Below are 22,630 nucleotides of genomic sequence, written 5' to 3' on the forward strand. Positions count from 1 at the left end.
CCCCCCCCTTCAGCACCAGTTACTACGGTAAAAAATCTAGGGGTTAAACTGGATGCTACCCTCTCAATGAAGGCCCAGATTTAATCAGTGGCCGGAAACTGTTTTGAGGTCTTGAGAATGTTGCGAAACTTTCTCCCCCTGCTTCCTGTCTCGCACAGAAAGATGGTCGTTCAAGTCTTGGTGGTCTCATGGCTGGATTACGTGAACTCTCTTTACTTGGGCCTCCCGGCGTATCTGGTTAGCCGTCTTCAGATGATTCAGAATGCGGCGGCTACAGCCATTTATCTAGTAGGCCCTAGGGCACATACAACCCTTCTGCTGGCTTCCTTACATTGGCTTCGGTTCAGAAACCGATTCATTTTAAAGCACTGGTTCTGGTCTTCAAAGCCTTTCATAAGATCGGGCTCCCTACCAAAGTGAAACATTTCAACACTACATTCCCCAATGCACTCTAAGATCATCTGCTCAGCTTCTGACCTCTACGCCTAAGGTCTGACTGTCTCGGATCGAGGATAGATCCTTTCAAGTGGCAGCATCTCGTTTATGGTACACTCTACCTCTCTGTCTCAGACACGTGCAAGACCTCCTCACGTTTAGGCGGAAATTAAAGACCTGGCTCTTTCAACTGTAAGTTTTCGGCCAGCTTTCAGCACGTAGGTGTTTTCTTTCTGTTAGCTGTTATGTGGTCTTTTGTTTCAGCGCCTGGACACTCCTGGGAGTAGTTGTGTGCTTTATAAGTGCCATTTAACATAACATCTCAAACTGCCTAAACAAAAATCAAGCAGGTTATGGAAATGTTAAATTAATAATAATTACTACAAGGTCCTTTATTTTGCAAACATACACAATAGTCATTGGTAACAATTCTTTGAAACGATTACTGCAAGGATATTAAGTATTTATATAAAACTAGCATTGGCAAGGAGATATGCCCTTGGCAAGACAGTAATATTTTTTTTTTGGCAAACATACACAATAATCATTGATAACAACACTTTGAAATAGAATAACTGTGCTGTCGAGCCAGACTTAAACGTGAAATGCTAACAGAGAATCGGCCCACCAGCCCTGATCCAGACTACTTTTTCGGCTGATGTGTGCAAACAAAAATGCCACACTCTGATGAGAGCAAATAGCTGAAGTGGGCTGACCAAACTGTATGCTGTACTAGGAATGGACAACATATGATGACACTTGACCAGGCCAACCGAGGTAAAGGGCTGACTGAAAGCCCTGTATGTATTTATATTTACATATGTATTTTATTGTTATTTATTTGGAAGCAAGACAACAACAGGTGTCTACCGGCCAGTCTTAAAAAATGAAAACATTTTAACTGTATACACATCTACTGCTCTTCTGGAAGGTTAACAGACTTAGGCAAAAGAAGTGGTATGTCACATAGCTGTGAAAAAAACATAGCTTTTTAAAAATACTTGTGCTTTTCTATGTGCTCACAAGAAGGGCCAGAATTGACCGATTTGTGTGCTTTGCAGTTCAACTGCAACGTGTATGTGGTGCGCTGCTGAAAGAGGAATTCCAATATGGATCGCTAGACAAGCAATGGTCTCACCTCCTCCTTATAGGGTTTGCACCCTCCCTTGCTTTAATAGAATGCAAACTTCATCTCTCCTGAAAATGCTCTTCAAAGTTAGGGCCTCATTAGGATGGAGGATTTTCCGCATCCTCCGGGCCGGCGGTGGCTTCCGCCGGCCTGGAGGATGCGGAAGCCACCGCCGGCCCGGAGGATGCGGAACATCCTCCATCCTAATGAGGCCCTAACTTTGAAGAGCATTTTCCGGAGAGATGAAGTTTGTATTCTATTAAAGCAAGGGAGGGTCGCAAAATCCTCTGCGGACCCACCAAAGACCCACCGCCACATTAGGATGGCAGGTGGGTCCTGGTGTCCGTCCGCAGCTTTTCCGCCGCGGTTGGCTTACAACCGCGGCGGAAAAGCACTAATATGGTGACGGTGTCTCTCAGACACCGTCAGCCAGATTAGGATGGGCTCTGAAACATGCTTTTCCGCGGCGGCTTTTCCGCTGTGGAAAAGCATGTGTAACTTCACTGCGGGGGCCCGTTGCGGGACCCCTAGGTGAAGGGGGGGTGCACATGGGGGGTACCTATGGTACCCCCCTGCATTTGTATGCAGAAGCGGCAGGCACCGCGCGGTGCCTGCCACTTTCTACATACAAATGCAATGCGTGCATTTTTAACATTGCCGCGGGTGCAGCTTGAAGCCGCACCCGCCGCAATGTTAAAAATAGAGGATGTGACCGCCAGGGTGGCGGTCACATCCTAATTGCACAGGAGGGAACTCCGCAGCCCATGCAGAGGTTCCCTCCTACTCTATGGTGGCGGACGGACTCAGGTCCGTCCGCCATCATAATGTGCCCCTTAGTTTTTAACATTGAATCAAGGTTTTAGGGAATGCTTTTAGACTCTGTGGCTCATGATTCTGATTGGATGGTTCGCACATAAAGCCTGCCACAAAGATGATTTTTACTTAATGCAGTCGTGGCTGCAGCACATAAAAGGCTCAGAAAATCAATCAAAGAACTTAAATTCATTTTTTGCCCTAAATGAATGTGATATTCTTAAGGCATTTGTTTTGTAAATGATTGCGATCGGAGATATGGCAAGACTTACTTGTGATGTGTTAGTCCAGCAAACATTTTTATTATTGTCTAACATAAAAACTTAGTCAAAGTGTTTTCTACTGCCAATCTATTCATAGCCTGGTGAGAAGAGTAGCCTCATAACTTTGGGTATCCGCCCCGCCCCCCAAGACCATCAGAATCTGATGGTGGAGCAGTATGATCGTGGTGAAGCGTGCCCAAGGATTTATACTAAGGACACCCGTTTCAGAGCATTTGACGTCTTGGTATTCCACACTTCAAGTGCACTCTGATGCAGCATGAAATTAAACTGTCCAACGAAGATCTGTTGGTGATGATGACACAAACACCTGTACTTCCTGAATTGGTCTTAGATCAAAATAACTTTGGGAGGCTCTCCGAGTATAAAGTTATTGTAGGAAACACCCAAGTGATGTTATGAATTATGGCTGAGGCAAGGGTTTGCTCTACCAATGATCTTAAATGTTAAGTATTTAGGAATCCAAATATCAAATACAGCTGAGGATATGGTTTACATAAATTTTGTAAAATTCAGGAAAAAGGTATGTTAGACAAGAATCAGCATTTTCATTTGAGTCGGTTTGGCCAAATCCATAAAAGAATTGTTGAGCCTGCTAAAATGGTTGTTTCTTTTTTCAAAATGTACCGAAACATTTCCAGCACGTTTATTTTTAAGACTCATGTTGAGAGTTTCATTTGGCTTAATCAGGATATACAAGATTCTTTTTTAAAAATTAGGCTGTCAGTACTCTCTGGGAAGACTCTACAGGCTTGACCTTATATGGAGTTCTTGGGTCATACTGTACAAAAAGATACAACTTTGACTAGTTCCACACAGATGCCTGGATAGAATAGATTGCTTGAATTCGAACCCTGCCTCTACTGAAGGATTTATCTTTTTTTTTGATAATCAACTTTATTAAGCATGTAAAACAGCAAGAAATTAATTAACTGCAGCTCACAAATCAATAAAGACAATGGTGCGGAAGCATCGACAAGTATAGATGGGATTAGTCCACTCCAGTCCTGCAATACCTCTCCTGAGACGGTGGCAGTGCGCCCGAGGACACACATTACCTCCGGGTCTAAGGCGGAGTCACAGTGAACCATTTCCCCCATATTTTGAGGAACATCTCTGGGTAACCTCTGGAGTCGAACAAGTCCTCTTCCTGGGTACCGCACCAGTCGACCACTCTCCTCCACCTGCCCACCGTGGGAGCATTGGGCCAGGACCAGTGGCGCGCTATATCCCGCTTAGCCACAGCCACCGCCGTTCCCAATAGACGTTTATCCGTCCTTGACCCACCCAGGTCATCAAAGATCCCCAGCAGTAGTCGCATTGGGTCATGGGGCACCTCCCAACCCAGGGACTGTGTGAGCTCCCGCTCCAACCCCCTCCAGTACCGGGCACATCCATGTCATGTGATAGAAATCAGCAGGGGAGAAGCCACAACTCGGGCAGTCTGGGGAGGGACGCAGGCGGGCGCGGAAGAGGCGCTCCGGGGTGAGGTAAGCCGCATGTAGAAAATAGGTCTGGATTAGGCGCAGCTTGGAGGACATGGTCAAAGTCCGTGGAGCCATCAGGGCATCCCTCCAATCTGCCTCCTCCAAGGTGCCCACCCATCCCTCCCACCGGGTGCGGAACTGGTCTAAAGACGCTGGGCCGTTATTTACAAGGGAACGATATATGCGGGAGACGCCCCCTTTACCCAGATTCCCCATCATCAGCTGCGCTTCTAGCGGGCTAAACTCTGGGAGGGTGGATGGTGAGGGGAGGTGCGTGTGGATGGCATGGCGCAGCTGAAGGTATCGATAATGTTGGCCATGGGGGAGGGCATCGCGCTGCTGCAGGTCAGTGAAGGCACGGATATGATTTCCCACCCAAACATCTCCGAGGACCGACACTCCGATGAGGTCCCACCGACGAAATTCGGCCAAGGACGACAGTTCTCGGAGCCAAGTGCCATACCAGAGAGGCGTCAGACGAGTAAGTTTACGATCCCACCCCGTGTGACGCAGGGCGGCGCGCCAGGCCAGGAGAACCGTCTTGGTGATGGGTGCCATCGTTTGGGGCACTGGGCTACCGTACAAAAACGCCTGGATCCGAGAAAAGTCCACATCCTCCAGTTCCACGCAATACGCTGGGTCGGACCAGCCGCTCGCGTACCAGTCGTGTATAACAATCAGCTTGGTGGCGAGGTAGAGATAAGTCACCCCCAGACCTCCGTCGAAGGAGGGAATGCGACTATAGGCTAGAAAGATCTGCGGCCGTCCACCGCCCCAGAGGAATCGGGTCAGGGCCCCGTCGAGTTCGCGGAACCAGGAGGGAGAGAGGGGGTTGGAGACGTTATGCATGACATATAGGAAGCGGGCGAGGACCATCATTTTAAATAATGCGCTGCGCCCCAGGGGGTTAAGGGGGAGGGTTTGCCACCTTTTAAGGTCTGACCTCATCCGAGTCACCAGGGGGGTAATATGCAGTGCCCATTCCAGCTCCGGTAAGAGGACCACCCATATCCCCAGGTATTTCACCGAGTGATGCCTGAGGGGGATGGTCGACTGCCAGTCAAAGCAGTCACGGGAAGGGTGCAACGGAAGCAGGGTGGACTTGGCCGCGTTGAGGCGAAGGCCTGATACCCTCTCGAATTCCATGAGGATGTGCAGGCATTTGGGGCACGAGTTTGCCGGGTCCGCGAGGTAGAAAGGATTTATCTTTAAACGTGGTTCCCAGATTTTCTTTCAAAAAGTATGCTTGAAGAAGCTTTTTTGAGCTACATCGGCAGAAATTAAGAAACACTATCAGATTACCCTCTTCTCCAAGAATACCTATTAAAAAGTTATTTAAATATCTCCTATCATATACATATGAATGACACCCGATGGGGTGGAATAAAGACGACTGGTGCATTCTATGGGGTGGATGGTAATGCAAGAATTTTCTCAAATGGACGGGTCTTTTTTTAGGTCGAGCGACCTATCTCAATGCGCATGCGCATTGAGCGGGAGCTCGATATATAGCGGCTTAAACAGAGCTTACCGAGATCCGGCGATTCCCAGGCGATTTCTTGCAGTGCATGTGAAAGCGCGTGCACAATGCCACCAGCCGCTTGCCTCGCATTACCACATCAAAGGCGGCCGCGTCTCAGGCCCCTGCTGCTTCACACCCTCATGCCGCTCTCCCCGGTCCGCCCCCTCCCCTGCCCGCCGTGTCGCATTTGCAGAAGCACTATTTTTTGGGCAATGTGTTTTCTTTTTCACCAGCTTTCTTATTTGTCTTTTCATGCTCTTTATTTAGTTGGCCGTGCTTTCAGTTTCACTGCCGGCCGGCCGTGTAAAGTGCACTTTTTATTTACGATGCCCACCATACAGCCTTCTTGAGCTGTTCTTTTGATGGATGAATGTGGTTGCTTTGATTTCAATTTTTAGTCACTGAACGTGCGCTGCAATAGATTTCTTTAGCTTAAAAGAATTGTTAAGTAAGTTCTTTGTCAGTAATGCTCCGTTTCTTTTTGCACAATATATGCAGTTTGCAGAAGCACTATTTTTTGGGCAATGTGTTTTCTTTTTCACCAGCTTTCTTATTTGTCTTTTCATGCTCTTTATTTAGTTGAGTTGGTGACTTTTTATTAATCGGCTGTAGAATGTGCTGTATTCACACAGCTAAGTGGATAGTCTTATTTATTTCTAAATGATCATGGCTGGTATATTGTATAATCCGCACTTGATGCATGCGGGTTCAATGTAATCCAACACCACATCCACCACCACATCCACCACCACATCCACCATCACATCCACCATCACATCCACCGCCACACCCACCAACACACCCACCAACACACCCACCAACACACCCACCAACACACCCACCAAAACACCCACCACCACCGCCACATCCACCGCCACATCCACCGCCACATCCACCAACACACCCACCACCACTACCACATCCAAAACGCCCATCACCACTACATCCACCACCCCATCCACCACCACCCCATCCACCACTGCATCCACCACCACCACCGCATCCACCATCACCACATCCACCACCACCCCATCCACCACCACCACTGTATCCACCATCACCACCGTATCCACCATCACCACATCCACCACCACCACATCCACCACCACCACCACATCCACCACCACCACCACCACATCCACCACCACCACATCCACCACCACCACCACATCCACCACCACATCCACCACCACATCCACCATCAACTCCAAATCCACCTCCACATGCACCTCCACATGCAACACCACATCCACCATCACATCCACCGCCACATCCACCACCACATCCACCAACACCCGCCACCAACACCCACCACCACTACATCCACCACCCCATCCACCACCACCACATCCACCACCACCACCACATCCACCATCACCACCACATCCACTATCACCTCCACATCCACCATGACATCCACCGCCACATCCACCACACCCGCCACCAACACCCACCACCACTACATCCACCACCCCATCCACCACCACCACCCCATCCACCACCACCACCCCATCCACCACCACCACATCCACCATCACCACCACATCCACTATCACCTCCACATCCACCATGACATCCACCGCCACATCCACCACCACATCCACCGCATCCGCCACATCCACATCCACCGCATCCACCACCACCACCACATCCACCACCACCACCCTCTCCACCACCACCACATCCACCACCACATCCACTATCACCTCCACATCCACCAACACACCCACCACCACTACATCCACCACCCCATCCACCACCACCCCATCCACCACCACCACTGTATCCACCACCACCACTGTATCCACCATCACCACCGTATCCACCATCACCACCGTATCCACCATCACCACCGTATCCACCATCACCACATCCACCACCACCACATCCACCACCACCACCACATCCACCACCACATGCACCATCAACTCCAAATCCACCTCCACATGCACCTCCACATGCAACACCACATGCAACACCACATCCACCATCACATCCACCGCCACATCCACCACCACACCCGCCACCAACACCCACCACCACTACATCCACCACCACCACCACCACATCCACCATCACCACCACATCCACCACCACATCCACTATCACCTCCACATCCACCATGACATCCACCGCCACATCCACCACACCCGCCACCAACACCCACCACCACTACATCCACCACCCCATCCACCACCACCACCCCATCCACCACCACCACCCCATCCACCACCACCACATCCACTATCACCACCACATCCACCACCACATCCACTATCACCTCCACATCCACCATGACATCCACCACCACATCCACCGCATCCGCCACATCCACCGCATCCACCACCACCACCCCATCCACCACCACCACATCCACCATCACCACCACATCCACCACCACATCCACTATCACCTCCACATCCACCATCACATCCACCGCCACATCCACCACTACATCCACCACACCCGCCACCAACACCCACCACCACTACATCCACCACCCCATCCACCACCACCACCCCATCCACCACCACCACATCCACCATCACCACCACATCCACCACCACATCCACTATCACCTCCACATCCACCATGACATCCACCGCCACATCCACCACCACATCCACCGCATCCGCCACATCCACCACCACACCCACCACCACCACATCCAACACATCCACCACCACCGCATCCACCACCACCACCCCATCCACCACCACCACTTCATCCACCAACACCCCATCCACCACCACCACCGCATCCACCACCACCACATCCACTGCATCCACCACCACCACATCCACAACCACATCCACCATCACCTCCACATCCACATCCACCACCACATCCACATCCACATCCACCGCATCCACCACCACATCCACTATCACCTCCACATCCACCATGACATCCACCGCCACATCCACCACCACATCCACCGCCACCACCACATCCACCACCACACCCACCACCACCACACCCACCACCACCACACCCACCACCACCACATCCAACACATCCACCACCACCGCATCCACCACCGCATCCACCACCACCACCCCATCCACCACCACAACTGCATCCACCACCAACACCCCATCCACCACCACCACCACCACATCCACTGCATCCACCACCACTACCACATCCACAACCACATCCACCATCACCTCCTCATCCACATCCACCGCATCCACCACCACCACATCCACCACCACGTCCACCACCACTTCCACCACCACCACATCCACCACCGCATCCACCACCACCACTACATCCACCACCACCACATCCACCACCACACCCACCACATCTACCACCACATCCAACACATCCACCACCACTACCACCACTACCACCACCACCGCATCCACCACCACCACCACATCCAACACCTAATCCACCACCACCACCACATCCACCACAGCCACCACCACTACATCCACCACACCAACCACCACTACATCCACCACCCCATCCACCACCACCACCCCATCCACCACCACCACCCCATCCACCACCACCACCCCATCCACCACCACCACCCCATCCACCACCCCCACCACATCCACCACCCCACCACATCCACCATCACCTCCACATCCACCATGACATCCACCACCACATCCACCACCACATCCACATCCATCGCATCCACCACCACCACCTCCACTGCATCCACCACCACCACATCCACATCCAACACTTCCACCACCACCGCATCCACCACCACCACCACATCCACACCCACCACCACACCCACCACCACCACTTCCACCACCACCGCATTCACCACCACCACATCCACCAACACCACCACCACATCCACCATCACCTCCACACCCACCATGACATCCACCACCACATCCACATCCACCGCATCCACCACCACCACATCCACCACATCCACCACCACATCCACCACCACATCCACCACCACCACATCCAACACTTCCACCACCACCGCATCCACCACCACCACATCCACAACCACATCCACCACATCAACCACCACATCCACCACCACTTCCACCACCACTTCCACCAACACCGCATCCACCACCACCGCATCCACCACCGCATTTACCACCACCACATCCACCAACACCACATCCACCACCACATCCACCACCGCATCCACCACCACCACATACATCACCGCATCCACCACCACCACATACATCACCACATCCACCACCACCATACCCACCACCACTACATCCACCACCCCATCCACCACCACCACTGCATCCACCACCACCACTACATCCACCACCCCATCCACCACCACCCCATCACCACCACCACCGCATCCACCACCACCGCATCCACCACCACCACCGCATCCACCACCACCACCGCATCCACCACCACCACCACCACATCCACATCCACTGCATCCACCACCACCACATCCACCATCACCTCCACATCCACCATGACATCCACCGCCACATCCACCACCACCACATCCACCACCACTTTCACCACATCCACCACACCCACCACCACCACATCCACCACACCCACCACCACTACATCCACCACCCCATCCACCACCACCACCCCTTCCACCACCACCACTGCATCCACCACCACCAACACCCCATCCACCACCACCACTGCATCCACCACCACCATATCCCCCAGATCCACCACCACCACATCTATATGTGTGTGTGTGTGTGGCTGTGTGTGTGTGTAGGTGCAAATGCAATGTTCTTGGATTTTTGTCACAATAAAATACACTGAACATAATCTTCACAAAAGTTATTTACAAACGTTTAAGGTATTTCCATTATAAATTACAATAACTTTTATTTAAGTATTAATTATTTACAAAATTAAAAGCCATTGTTATTTGTAATATCAATACATCTAAGTCACGTAAATACAACACACATTACATTACAAATGCTATAGGTGTCACATTTGCTAAAGTTAAAACTATTGACATTGTAACTGACAAAGCTATTAATTTTGCTATTTTCAAAACCAACACATAAATAAAAAAAGTGTCATTTACAATACCAATCGCTCAAACTTTCCTAATGCGAGACCTATTGCATTTCCAATGCTTGTCTTACATATGCAGTTGGAATTATTTTTTCACTCGCTTATCATGCTGTATGCAGTAAGATAATTTCAGCTCTACCAGTTTAAGTGGTGTGCTCCCTTGAGGGAAGCTGAAGATAATTCTGAAGTGGTATAGGTTATTTGACTTTAGTAAAAGAAGGTTCTGGATTTGGAGGAAGTGGTACAGATGCAGTCTTTCCATTGCGCTGGATAGGGGGTTAAAGAGGCCAATACAAATGCCAAACTTTCTATGAACACATTTGGGCTATTATACACCTGGAAAAATAAATGTATGCCATGCAACCTTTATAATGCTCAACCCCCAGATGTGGGGAATTGAAGTGGATATTGTTGAGGTGTTCTAGGTCTGTCGAGTTTTAGGAAATGTCTCAGAAGGGGTATGTATTGTTTTGGAGAAGGTCTCAACTATGACCAATAAATCTTTTAGCCAAAACGGTCCTTGTAGGGGTCAATACGGTCCTTGTAGGGGTCAATACTATCTTAGGGAAATGTGACTTTTCTCATAAATGGTTGCGCTACTTGGCAATGAATGTTGCTAGGTTGATGACTTCATGTGAATCAAAGGGAAATGGTCAAACCACAGTGCAGATTTGGAATTATGAAATGTAAATGATTCAGTCTGGAGACTTGTTGATTTGCAGAGTAGTGGGCTTATAGGTGGACGGAATTATAGACTTTGCTTGAATATGATGGGAGATAGGTAGTATCAAGGCATGGTAATTCTAATAAAATGTGGTGGTGGTGTGGGGCTGATGGAACTGACACCAAACATCAGCTCATGTGGGACCTCAAGATTTGGGCATTCCAGAGTTGCATTATTCTTCCTCTTTTAAGTTAAATGATTACAGCCTGGCTGACTTAGTAGATAAACTGTGGAAGGGTTTCTGTTTTCTTTGTACTGTGGTCTTCGCGACCCGATGGTCACCCGTGTATTTTGAGATCAAAAAAATTATCTTGGGTCCTACTGAGGTTGTGCCAATTTTGGATTATCCTTGTATGTAAATTGTAAAATTCTATTAGTATTATCTGGAAATTCGGTAGCGGGACACCTGAACCCTACCTGTGTACCATCAATGTAGTAATGGAGCAGAAACTCCAGGGCTATTACCTGTTGGAATTATGGGTGCAAATACAAATTAAATAGTAATATAAAGAATGAGGATCCCTGAGAAACTCCACAACTAAGCGGGAATATAAACAGTCAAAGCAATTGCAAACCGTTTGCTTACAAAAACTGACACCCCTCCGGTCTCTTATTCTTAGAGGACAGGCTAGCGTAGCTAAATGAGAACGCACAGCTAAATTGAATCAGGATTGCAGCGTCAAACTGGTTCATTTATCCAAAGCGGATAACTTGACCTCTATGCAGACTATTTTGTCTCTTTCAAGACAGAACTACGATGCCCCAACATCCTTTAGTATTACAATTTTTAAATCTGTAAAGTTTTCTCTTTCTATGGTATCTTCACTAAAAGGGAAACTTTAGATATTGAGTTACAAGTTTTGCATACAGTGGAATATAACAGTGCTTAATCAAGGGAGTGACTCAAGCTAACTTAATTCTGAAAAAGTCTGTATATACCAAACGGATTATGAAGGTTGTGTTGACTGGTAATTAATTAATCAACACATTCCCCATTCAGCTTGCACGGGTAAGGATCTCCCCAACTGTTTGTAAGATGTAATTCTATGATAATCGATCTCATAGCCTACAGAACGGTTTTGCTAAATTTGAAGGGATATGATAAGGACTAGTGCAAGGGGAAGTTTCCTTACTGTCCTACGTTAGCACAATCATACTTGGAACTGTTACCTTTTGCTTAGTGTTAGTTACCTGGTCCTAGAATCTACTGCATCAAACGAAGTGATGATGAGACTTTGTGGTCACAGGCAAGTCTTCTGGGCTTTCTAATATTTGGATTAACAGGGTTTATTTTACGTCAGAAAAAGTTTTCTAAAGCTTTACAATGGCCATCTTACAGCTACTGACATAATAATACCTTGTCACAAGCCGCTCTGGAAGGGTATTTTTCTAGGTTGTCACATACCCAACCTAAGATTTAGAGTATCAGCCAATCAACAAAACGTGCAAAATATCAGAAGCCCTTAGCATTCACTGGAATGGTGGTCTCACTGTTGTGAACGTATCTAGGACCCTAATTAAATATTCCCGATTTATGCCCTTATGTGGTTATAACAAATCATATCCTTATAAAGGCATAAGAATCATATCCATATTTAGTAATAGCCAATGCAATCCAAATACGGCAAGGCTACTTCCTTAGACTCCTAGAAAGTACGAGTTCTTTAAACAAATCAAACCTCCAGCAACCTGGGAATTCCCCATGCTTTTGTTTTGATGTGTGCTAGAACTCCTGCGAGCACTGAAGGAACGGCCAGTTCTTAGTGACATCTTTTATTGACGTCTTATGTCCAACCTTACGTCAAACACTGCACCTTCCAGGTATAAATATACCAGCGTTTGCCTTAAGCAACACACGGTGGTTTGGAGCAGAGCGGCTATCTACTTATCCGAAGCCCAGCTGATGCGAGTGCTGAAGGAAGCCGTCCCTCCCATTTTGACGCACTGAGAAAGACGCTGTCTTTTTCTCCTGCCGAGAAAATCCAGCCCCAGTGTTTCCAGTCACCCTTGCGGGTTACTGGGAAATCGAGTCCTGAGAGCGAGATACAAGACCTCCTTCATTCTAAAAACAAGGTACGGAGCTGATTAGATTCTTAGAGAATTCTTGAGTCAGATTCTTGGCAAAACTAACTTAACTTAAAAACTCCTTCACTCCTTCCCACGTACTAGGCTTAGGTTAGGTACACTGGGGTAGGCGTATTTAGAAACATCAGTTGACTACGTTTAGTCAACTTTTATCATTGTATGTAATTGTATATATTTTATACATTTTAAGTATCATATGGCTCAGAAACCATATCAATGCTTTTACAGTATTATTTCATAACACTCCTTTTGCTGTACGCACTTTACTTTATGACAAGTATTGCAATTATAGCAACTCACTTCTCTTGCATGAGAAAGAAGTCTGCTCAATAAATAACACCTTTGATTGAAAACGCCCGTCTCTCTATTTCTCTGCACTCTGTTGAAACTAAGTATGAACGATTGACTGAGTGAAATAGCTATCTATTGTTTTCACACGACTCTGGAGATATACTCCTTATTCTGGGGGAGCAAAGTTGTCATGTTTATGCGGTTGTGGGAAGCTAATCCCTTCTTGTCTAATCAGGGAAGTTAACTCCTCCCTGTTCATTCGAGAAAGTTTCTAGTGACCTCTGAGCTAGCTGGCAAACCTAATTAAGTCTAACATATTCAATAGAGACCTAGTCGACCTCAGTCCTACTTCTAAACTATTGTTTATGTTATTCCAATGCGCAGAGCCTATTGGGAAAATAGGAACTACACTTCATGGCGCCCAACGTTTGGTAAGGCGATAATCTAACCCAAGATACTAGAGTAACTCAGTCGTGCTTTTTCACACAGACCCCTTTCTCCTGTAAAAACTCCAATAGACGTCTGGAGTGGGTGAAAGGTTAATATCCGCCAGAACTTAGTAGGATGAGAATCCTATGTATTATTTTTTGATTTAGTCAATGTTGAAGGATACAGTGTTCCAAAATATTGTGCACCTAATCTTTGTTTCCTCAAAACTTGCTCTACAAACTTTCAGTCAGTAAAATGACAGAGAGTGATGACGAAAGGGAGAGAGCTGCTTTGGCAGCTCAACTAGTAGCGGACGACACACTTGTCCGAGATAACGGCCATGTTGCAATACTCATCCCGGTCAATATAAGAAAAAACATAACTATAAAACTTATAGAAAATGGAGTAACATCAAGAGGTGGTACAGTCATATTTGTGGTAGGGGCACATGAATTTCGGCAGACAGAGGTATTCTATACCTGGATAAATTTTCTAGCAGCACATGCTGTAACACATGAGTTTCACTGCTACAAAATAGCGGAAGCTCCAGCGGAATACTGTCCGTTCGAGGAAGTTGAAATTCCACTAACATACCAAGAGCACCTGCTCTGGTTTAATGGCACCCTAAAACATCAAAATCACATTACCAGGCTCGGTCCACTAGGTAGACCAGGATCACATGGCCGGTTCTAGCCAGCTACACACCAGATCCCGACATTGAAAAAATGTCAACCAAAGAACTCTTAGTTAAAATAAAAGAATTAACAAGAACATATAGGGATTTAGTTCAATTAACAATTGACTGTACAACCTACCGACTAAATACACTAATTGATAATCCTGAAAAAACTTTTATTAAAAATAATCTCAATTCTCAAAAGAAGAAGTGGGAGGGTAATAAACAAACCACTCCCAGAGAAAAACAGTTTCAGACCAGAGGAAGGTCTCCCCCAACGAAGAGATAAATCTCCATAACGGGGGAGGCAAGTCTCCCCAAAGGGAACCTTCTGAAAAAAGATACAACCTTAGAAATAGGGACAATTTGAGAAAACCCGACAGGTATCAAGATATTGATACACGTCCCTCTCGATCTTTTCAGACTTCCTCAAAGAAATCGGAAAGAAGAAGAGGACGGTCAGAACATAAGGAAGAGCACGTCAAGTCCAAAGACAAGGAACCTGCTCATCAAAGTAAAAAATTACAATTTCCCAGAAAGAAGGTAGCCAGTATTAAAATAAAACATGCCGAGAATCCTGAGGACACAACTGAAAAACGGAGAGTGGGACCAGACAATGCTAGACAGCGCAGCAGAAGTGAGCATAGCTTGCAAGATCCTGAGGAATCTTCTGGAGACAGTGGACACGAATGAATACATTCAAGTGGAATCTGCAGACACCCGAGTGAGCATGCCCCATAAACTATATGAAATAACATTACGTATAGAGGGAGATAAAACTAGGAAAATAAGAGGTCTCTTTTGGGAGAATCTATCTAAAGGCTATGATATCCTTGTAGCAGAGAAAGACTGGCCACCGGAGTTTGTCAGGAAGTGCCCACATTGCGAAGAAATGATTATTACTGCCTTCTCAAATCACATTCCAATTCATAGAAAATACACACTTGCTAGAAAATGCGCAGTGGCCCAAGCCCCTGCAGTATATAAAAATCATGCAGATGGGATGAGGATTCTCCTCACCATAAAATCCAGTTAAAAAAAAATCAACCTACTGCACAGAGGCAGTATCCTGTTAAGCAAGAAGCTAAAAAACAAGTAAAAGAAATTTTAGATCAACTTGAATATCAGGGGGTGATTGAAACATGCACCTCACAAATGAACAATCCTTTGTTTCCTGTCTCCAAGCCAGACGATTCATATAGTCTAGTTTTGGACTACAGACACCTAAACTCCTGCTGTAAAACTTTTGCAGTACAAAACTCACACAGTGCGGCACTAATGAATAACATTGTGCGCAAGAAATATAAAACGACATTAGATATTTCAAATGGTTTCTTCTATCAAAACATAGCACCTGAAAGCAGATATTTGACCGCTTTCTCCAGCATGGGGACCCAAAAACAATTTTGTCGTCTCACACAGGGATTCAAGAATAGCCCAGGATTATTTTCAGCTAGGGTAACAGAATTACTACAAATGTATGATGATGAGGCATTATCCTATGTCGATGACATCTATCTTACAGACGATGACCTGGAGACTCACTTGAAAAGAGTGAACACCATAATACTTGGGTTCGCTTCTGAAGGGTACAAATTTAACTTTAAAAAAGCACGAATTGCCCATTTAACTGTCCTATTTTTAGGATATGAATTATCAAGTGAAGGCAAAAGCCTAGCAGACAACTTCTTAGAGAAGTGTGCTGTACTCCCAAGCTCCAAAAACGCGGAAAGATTTACAATCTATTCTAGGTTTCCTGAATTTCGGAAGAACATACATTCTAAATTATGCAGAGAGGGTTAAACCTCTCTATGAACTAATAAAACCTGATTTTAAACCGATTAATTGGACTCAAAAACACACAGAAATGTTAAGATTATTACAGACAGACATGTTAACTAAAACAAAACTGCAAACACGCGCAAACGAACGCAACCTTGTAATCCGAGTCATCCCAGGAAGATGCAGATTCACAAACCTGATTTCTAATGAGGGAGAAACGGTACCAATAGCTTACAAATCACATTTGTACACACAAGCTGAAATGAAATTCAGTTCTACTGAAAAAATTCTAACTGCGGTTCAAACTGCTGTAGCAAAAGAAACAGCCCTCGCACAAGGTAAACGAATAATTATCGTTACACCAATACCTGCCCTAGAAGCAGTAACAAGAGCAAGCATCCCGAATGCTAAAGCTTTACATCCGAGATGGATACAATGGGTTAATTCTCTTGCTTCACCGGACGTAGTATACGAATTTGATCCTAACTTAAAAACACAAGAATTTCTACAATATGAATATGAATGTCCTCTGCCGACCGAGATTCTGCTTCTAGAACATTGCGGTTGTATAATATATACAGACGGCTCAGCACAACCCGCGGTTGGGGGTAAACAAGCCTACAGTGCTGCGGGCGCGATTGTTAAAGGTCGTTGGCACGAAGGAAAATTTAAACCTTTGGTAACTAAAACTCAATCACTCGGAGACTGTACAGCTCAGCGAGCTGAACTACAGGCTTTTAAGATGGCACTTGAAAATAGCGAACGAGAATTCCCCACACTAGTAATGTGCGATTCCTATTACTGTGTCCAGGCTAACAATGAATATTTACAGAACTGGGTTCAAAACAACTACAAAGATGCAAAAGGTGGCACAATCAAGCATAAAATGCTTTGGGAACAGGTAGTTCTTCTTTTACAAAAAGAACTACAAAGACTCACGTGATTCATACACTGAGTCATCAACGTGATGGCGTTCACGTTGCAGGGAATTCATTGGCTGATGAGGCCGCGAAAGCAGCTGTACAAACGGCTTCCGTAGCTGCCATTACTCGGTCAAATACAAAAATAGACAGCGAGATAATACAAGCTGTCAGTGCTTCAGTAAAAGACAGCGGTAAGACACTCCCGAAAGGCTTTCCAGTAAAGTACTCACACAAAACTGATACAAACAACGTTCCGTTTGCTCAAATCCCTGGAGTAGGGGATAGAGTATTTCCAAACACGGAGCACAGATTAGGACTAATTTTAGCGGCACACAAAGGTCTTGCCTCTGCACAAGCTGGTGTTTCCGCCACAGTATCATTATTAAAACAGAGATATTGGTGGCCACGAATGAGAAAACAGACTAGGAACTATGTTCTAGAATGTGAAATATGTCAGAAAATGAAAGTATCAACAGTGAAACGACCAGCGCAGACGCCCCTTCTAATCTCAGACAAACATTTAGCATGTGTTTAACTGGACCACTGTGGTCCCTTACAAAGGGACGGCAACTATAAATATATCAAGGTCGCAATGAATTCCTGTACGAGATTCATTTGGATGTGGCCCGAGCGCTCGGCTGACACCAGAACTGTTATAAAAGATTTGCGAGTCTTTATCGGCACATACGCAATTGGCATGCTACATTCTGACCAGGGTCCTGCGTTTAGCTCCCGGACTTACAAGGAGGCCAGACCAGCATGGATTACCGCATTGCATTGCGGTATTCTAGTCCATTCCATCCCGAGGGAAATGCGGTAGTGGAGAGAAAAAAACGGGACATAAAGCAATCTATAACAGCGAGGATATTAGGTTCGGTGACGGGTGGGTCAAACATCTAATAAGTGTCCAACGTAGTCTTAATAATATGCCAAGAAATTCTCTAGGAGGTATCAGTCCGTACAAACTTTTATTTGGTACTAGAATGATCATCCAGGACTTGGATTGTCAGACTTCAGTGGTGCAACAAAAAACCTTTGATATCAAAGATCGTTTGGCTGTTTTACAGGACTTAAATGAAACAAAATAAAAGTCTGAGTAACGAAAAGCTAAAGCCAACTACCACTGAAGAAAAACCACCCGTCCCAGCAAGACCTGTCTGGATTCCAAAGATTGGGAATCTGGTCAGAGAAAAGATCGCGGTGAAGAAGGAATTTGGGCCTTCTTACAGAAAAGCAGTACCTGTCTTAGCTGTCAGCGGAACAAGATCAGTTGTACTACCGCCCCTTGCTGGTAAAAAGGAGAACCAAGTTGTATCAATCGACCTGGTGAAACCACAATCATGTGGCCAATAATAAGTAGTAGGCCCAGTGGACTCCCGAGAAATAGCAGAAGACCAAACCTTGCTACAATCCAAGAGGTTCAAACCGAGAGACTAATCACATTTGACAAACCTGCAGTGATTAAAAAAGGACTATGCAACAAAGCCATGGAACTTGTGCCTCTTGAAACCCAAATTGCAACAGTTCATCTAGAAACTCCAGTCTACAACGATGTAGCCTCGGACTATACAAATGTAACTAAAGAAAATGCAAAGATCAATGGAAATCCGGAAGCAATCCCACCAATTGACAGAACTGCATCTGGCTACTTTATCAACTTTGATGACTTTTCCGATGATCCAAGTGAACATGGAGACAAGCCAGCAACAAAAACATTCAAAAATAAAATCACAGAGCTCTTTCATCAACTGAGAGAAACATATCTAACTTCACCATGGATTAAATTATGGATTGTGTTAGGTGTACTTTTCCTCCTTCTATGGCTCATCTTGGTTTTAAGTTTGGGTAGATTTATTGATGGAAAAAATAGTTCAATGGACACAGCAAGTCAGAACATCAACTTGGTCCTGAAACCACACAGATCCTCTCACATCGAAAAAAGAGAACTATCATCAGTGAACATCACAGCAAAGCCTATACCTGCTGGTATAGCATGGGACAAAACGGACTATGAAATCTATGGCCCGGTTGAGCTCTTGAAGTATCCACACAAATTTAAGATTTCCTTAAGTGACTTTGTATCACCTAGTACCTTCTCTGATGATTGGGACTTTGAAAATATTAATAATATGATGTCATATTTAGAAATGTCAGCAAAATTTACAGAACATGAATATTTACAGGGTTTGTCGAATTATGAGGAAATGTATTGTTACAATCACTTTGGGCATCATTATCTGCATAAATCTGCAAATCCTAGAAATGTTTTCAGTTATAATCAATGGGAACATTGTCCAACTCCGCCAAAAGGCAGTTCAAAAACATTTTATGAGAAATTCCCATACTTCTCAGGGTTTAATGTCACTGATCCTGAAACATTCTATTTCAAAGTGTTAAATAAGACAGGAATGAAAAACATGTTGACAAATACTAAACTGATTTATTCTGAAAAATTTTATGAAAAAATGTCAACATTTGGTTTTGAATTTTGGAAAAACAACATTGAGACAAAAACCACCTGGGGTACAAAAGAATGGCAGGTACAAGGTTTAGAAGCATTGTTTAGAGCCTGTATGATCCCAGAACAAATAATGTTCCTGAATGACACAATTCAGCAAACAACCTGTCTTGGTTTAGCCAAGATAAAAGATTTAAACAACCAGTCTATACCAAAGCCTATGCCTGATAGAAACACCACTACAGGTGAGGGGTTAGACGTGGCCTATATTTTAAAACAAAACAGAACAATTCCTGATTGGAACAAATGGTTGATCTGGCCGACAGACACTAATAACTGTCAAGATAGATTCCTGAATAAAGTACAGGGTTTCAAACAGAATAGGCCAGACCCAAGATATTCCCAAAGACAACATCCAGGGATAGTTACAACATACAGTGTAGGAAAGTTATGCCTTGATTGGCTACAGAGATCCACACTTCCCGAAATTAAGCAACATTTAACTTTACTTAAAGAAGGTGCTGACTTGCGAGATTTCGTACTGGGACCTCGCAAACAGCATCAAAAACGTTTCATATACGCCGGTATATACGCAGCTTACAATGAAGCTTGGAAATTGAATCAAATTGAAACTGCAGAAAAAAAACGAGAAATTGATCGTATTAATTTGGAAAAAACACTTTCTGTAGTGGACAATGGGTTACCGACTGTCCTCCAGAATCTATTCACTGGACAGCATTGTATCATCTGCTATTGATATAATAGAACAGGATATGATAATGTTACAACATGGTCAGTCCCAATTGCGTTCTATTGTACAGCTAGGCTGGACGTTACAAAACCTGCGTTCAGGTCACGTGCCATGGCGTCTAATCAACATTATGTCATTATTTTCTATCTTTAACCTTACTGATAGACAAATCTTGTTGGCACAAAAAGGAGCAGACTATACGGTGCTGAGCATTGAAAAACTTGAGAGATTACCACTGACAATGTCAGAAAGACCTGTCATTGAATGGATAATACATGGCACCATTACAATCCCGATAACAACTTTTCAGTTTCAATACTGCCAAAAGTATATACCAGCAGGCCTGTATGAAAGGTTGGGTAAAGGATACATCAAATCAACCTGGAAATTACCTTATACACATAGATGTTGGAGTGGGGGCAAGAAAGAGGTATTTCTTAGTGGTAATAATTGTAAAACATCACTGAGGGGTACACTTCTATGTCAAGGTATAAACTTGCATGGAGCCTGCGAAGGTTCATCAAATAACCTTTCATGTCATCTGCACGGCACCCCAGTTACACAGATAGAGCCCTTTTTCAGACAACTTTCCAACGGTAGCTACGTTATATTAAGTGATCACAGCTGCTGTGGCATGATGCCAGGAAAACCCTATCTCGTGAGCGTTACTTCCAGGGTCATTTGTTGTATGCAAGTATTGTATCCAAACAGCAATCTAGACATGGAGCCAGCATTATGGCCTTCTGTGAATATATCTTCTATTCGAATTGATACTTTAAGCAGAATGAAGTCTATTCTTTTACAGACAACTGTGTCTTTAACCTCGTCCAAAGAGACGTATGACCTGCAAGCTGCAAGGACAGTGGCAGAGATACATACCCTATTATCGACAAATTGCCCAGTGCATTTCGTAGAAATGTTAAGCCAAATTTTAAACATGTCAGATACCAGTGGCATTGCACATGTATTTAAGACAAATTTTTCGGGACTGTTAGCACCCTTAGAAACAGTTCTGGGCATCTTCCCGAACTTTGTGCATTCGCTATTCGGCGGCCTGCCTCTTATTTTGGGACATGTAGCAGGAATTTTATTTTTGTTCCTTCTGCTCCGATATGGCAAGCCAAGTCACAGACAAAACTCAGGCTACGATGGAAGAAACGATCCTAGCAATACGATACAGAGACCGTATCACTAAGGTCCTTGGATTGGCCCGGCTAAGAGATCTGAATACTACCTGGTTTCTTTCATTCAGACCGATCTGGCAAAATTGCATCTTACCTGTGCATCGATGTCTGCTATGGAGAAGAATGCGTGTTGGACGTCTGTCTTACACTACCATCAGCAGTACCAATGGATATCAACGCTTTGCTTTGTCCGGTAACGACTCATGCAACGTGTTGTCCCCAGCGGCTACCAATTCTGATGACGGCATTCGTTGAGACTTCACCATTACGATTAGGTGGCGGTGAAGTACGAGATGAAAGCGGCACCACACAGGTACAACCTTCTGTGAACATTGCTGATCTGAACACCGATGATGGCAATGCATCGCATATATGCACTATTTCTGATTTTTCAGTGTTGGCCCAACTTTCACCTACTGTTGTAGACAAATTTTTTGCTGGTCTAGCTGAGGTAATGTTCTCTCCTAACAACGAGAATAATATTTGAAATGGCGAGCACACAGCGTTCCCTGAACTTTGGATTCGGCCTTCAGTTTTTATGAACAACACTACTGAAAACATTTGGAACTATTTTCCCATGAAAGCGAAATTATTTTTCCCCAATTTCCAAAATATTAACTTTTTTTTGGCGCATGGTACTCTGC

The 22,630-nt window shown here is 45.3% G+C and overlaps 1 protein-coding gene across 1 annotated transcript in view; it reads right to left on the minus strand.

Moving 5' to 3' along the window:
* SSNA1 (SS nuclear autoantigen 1) overlaps positions 1 to 22,630 on the minus strand; it is an 81,806-nt gene that overhangs the window by 51,206 nt on the left and 7,970 nt on the right. The window lies entirely within an intron of this gene.

This window comes from Lissotriton vulgaris, chromosome 5 (assembly GCF_964263255.1).
Source record: "Lissotriton vulgaris chromosome 5, aLisVul1.2, whole genome shotgun sequence".
NCBI lineage: Eukaryota > Metazoa > Chordata > Amphibia > Caudata > Salamandridae > Lissotriton > Lissotriton vulgaris.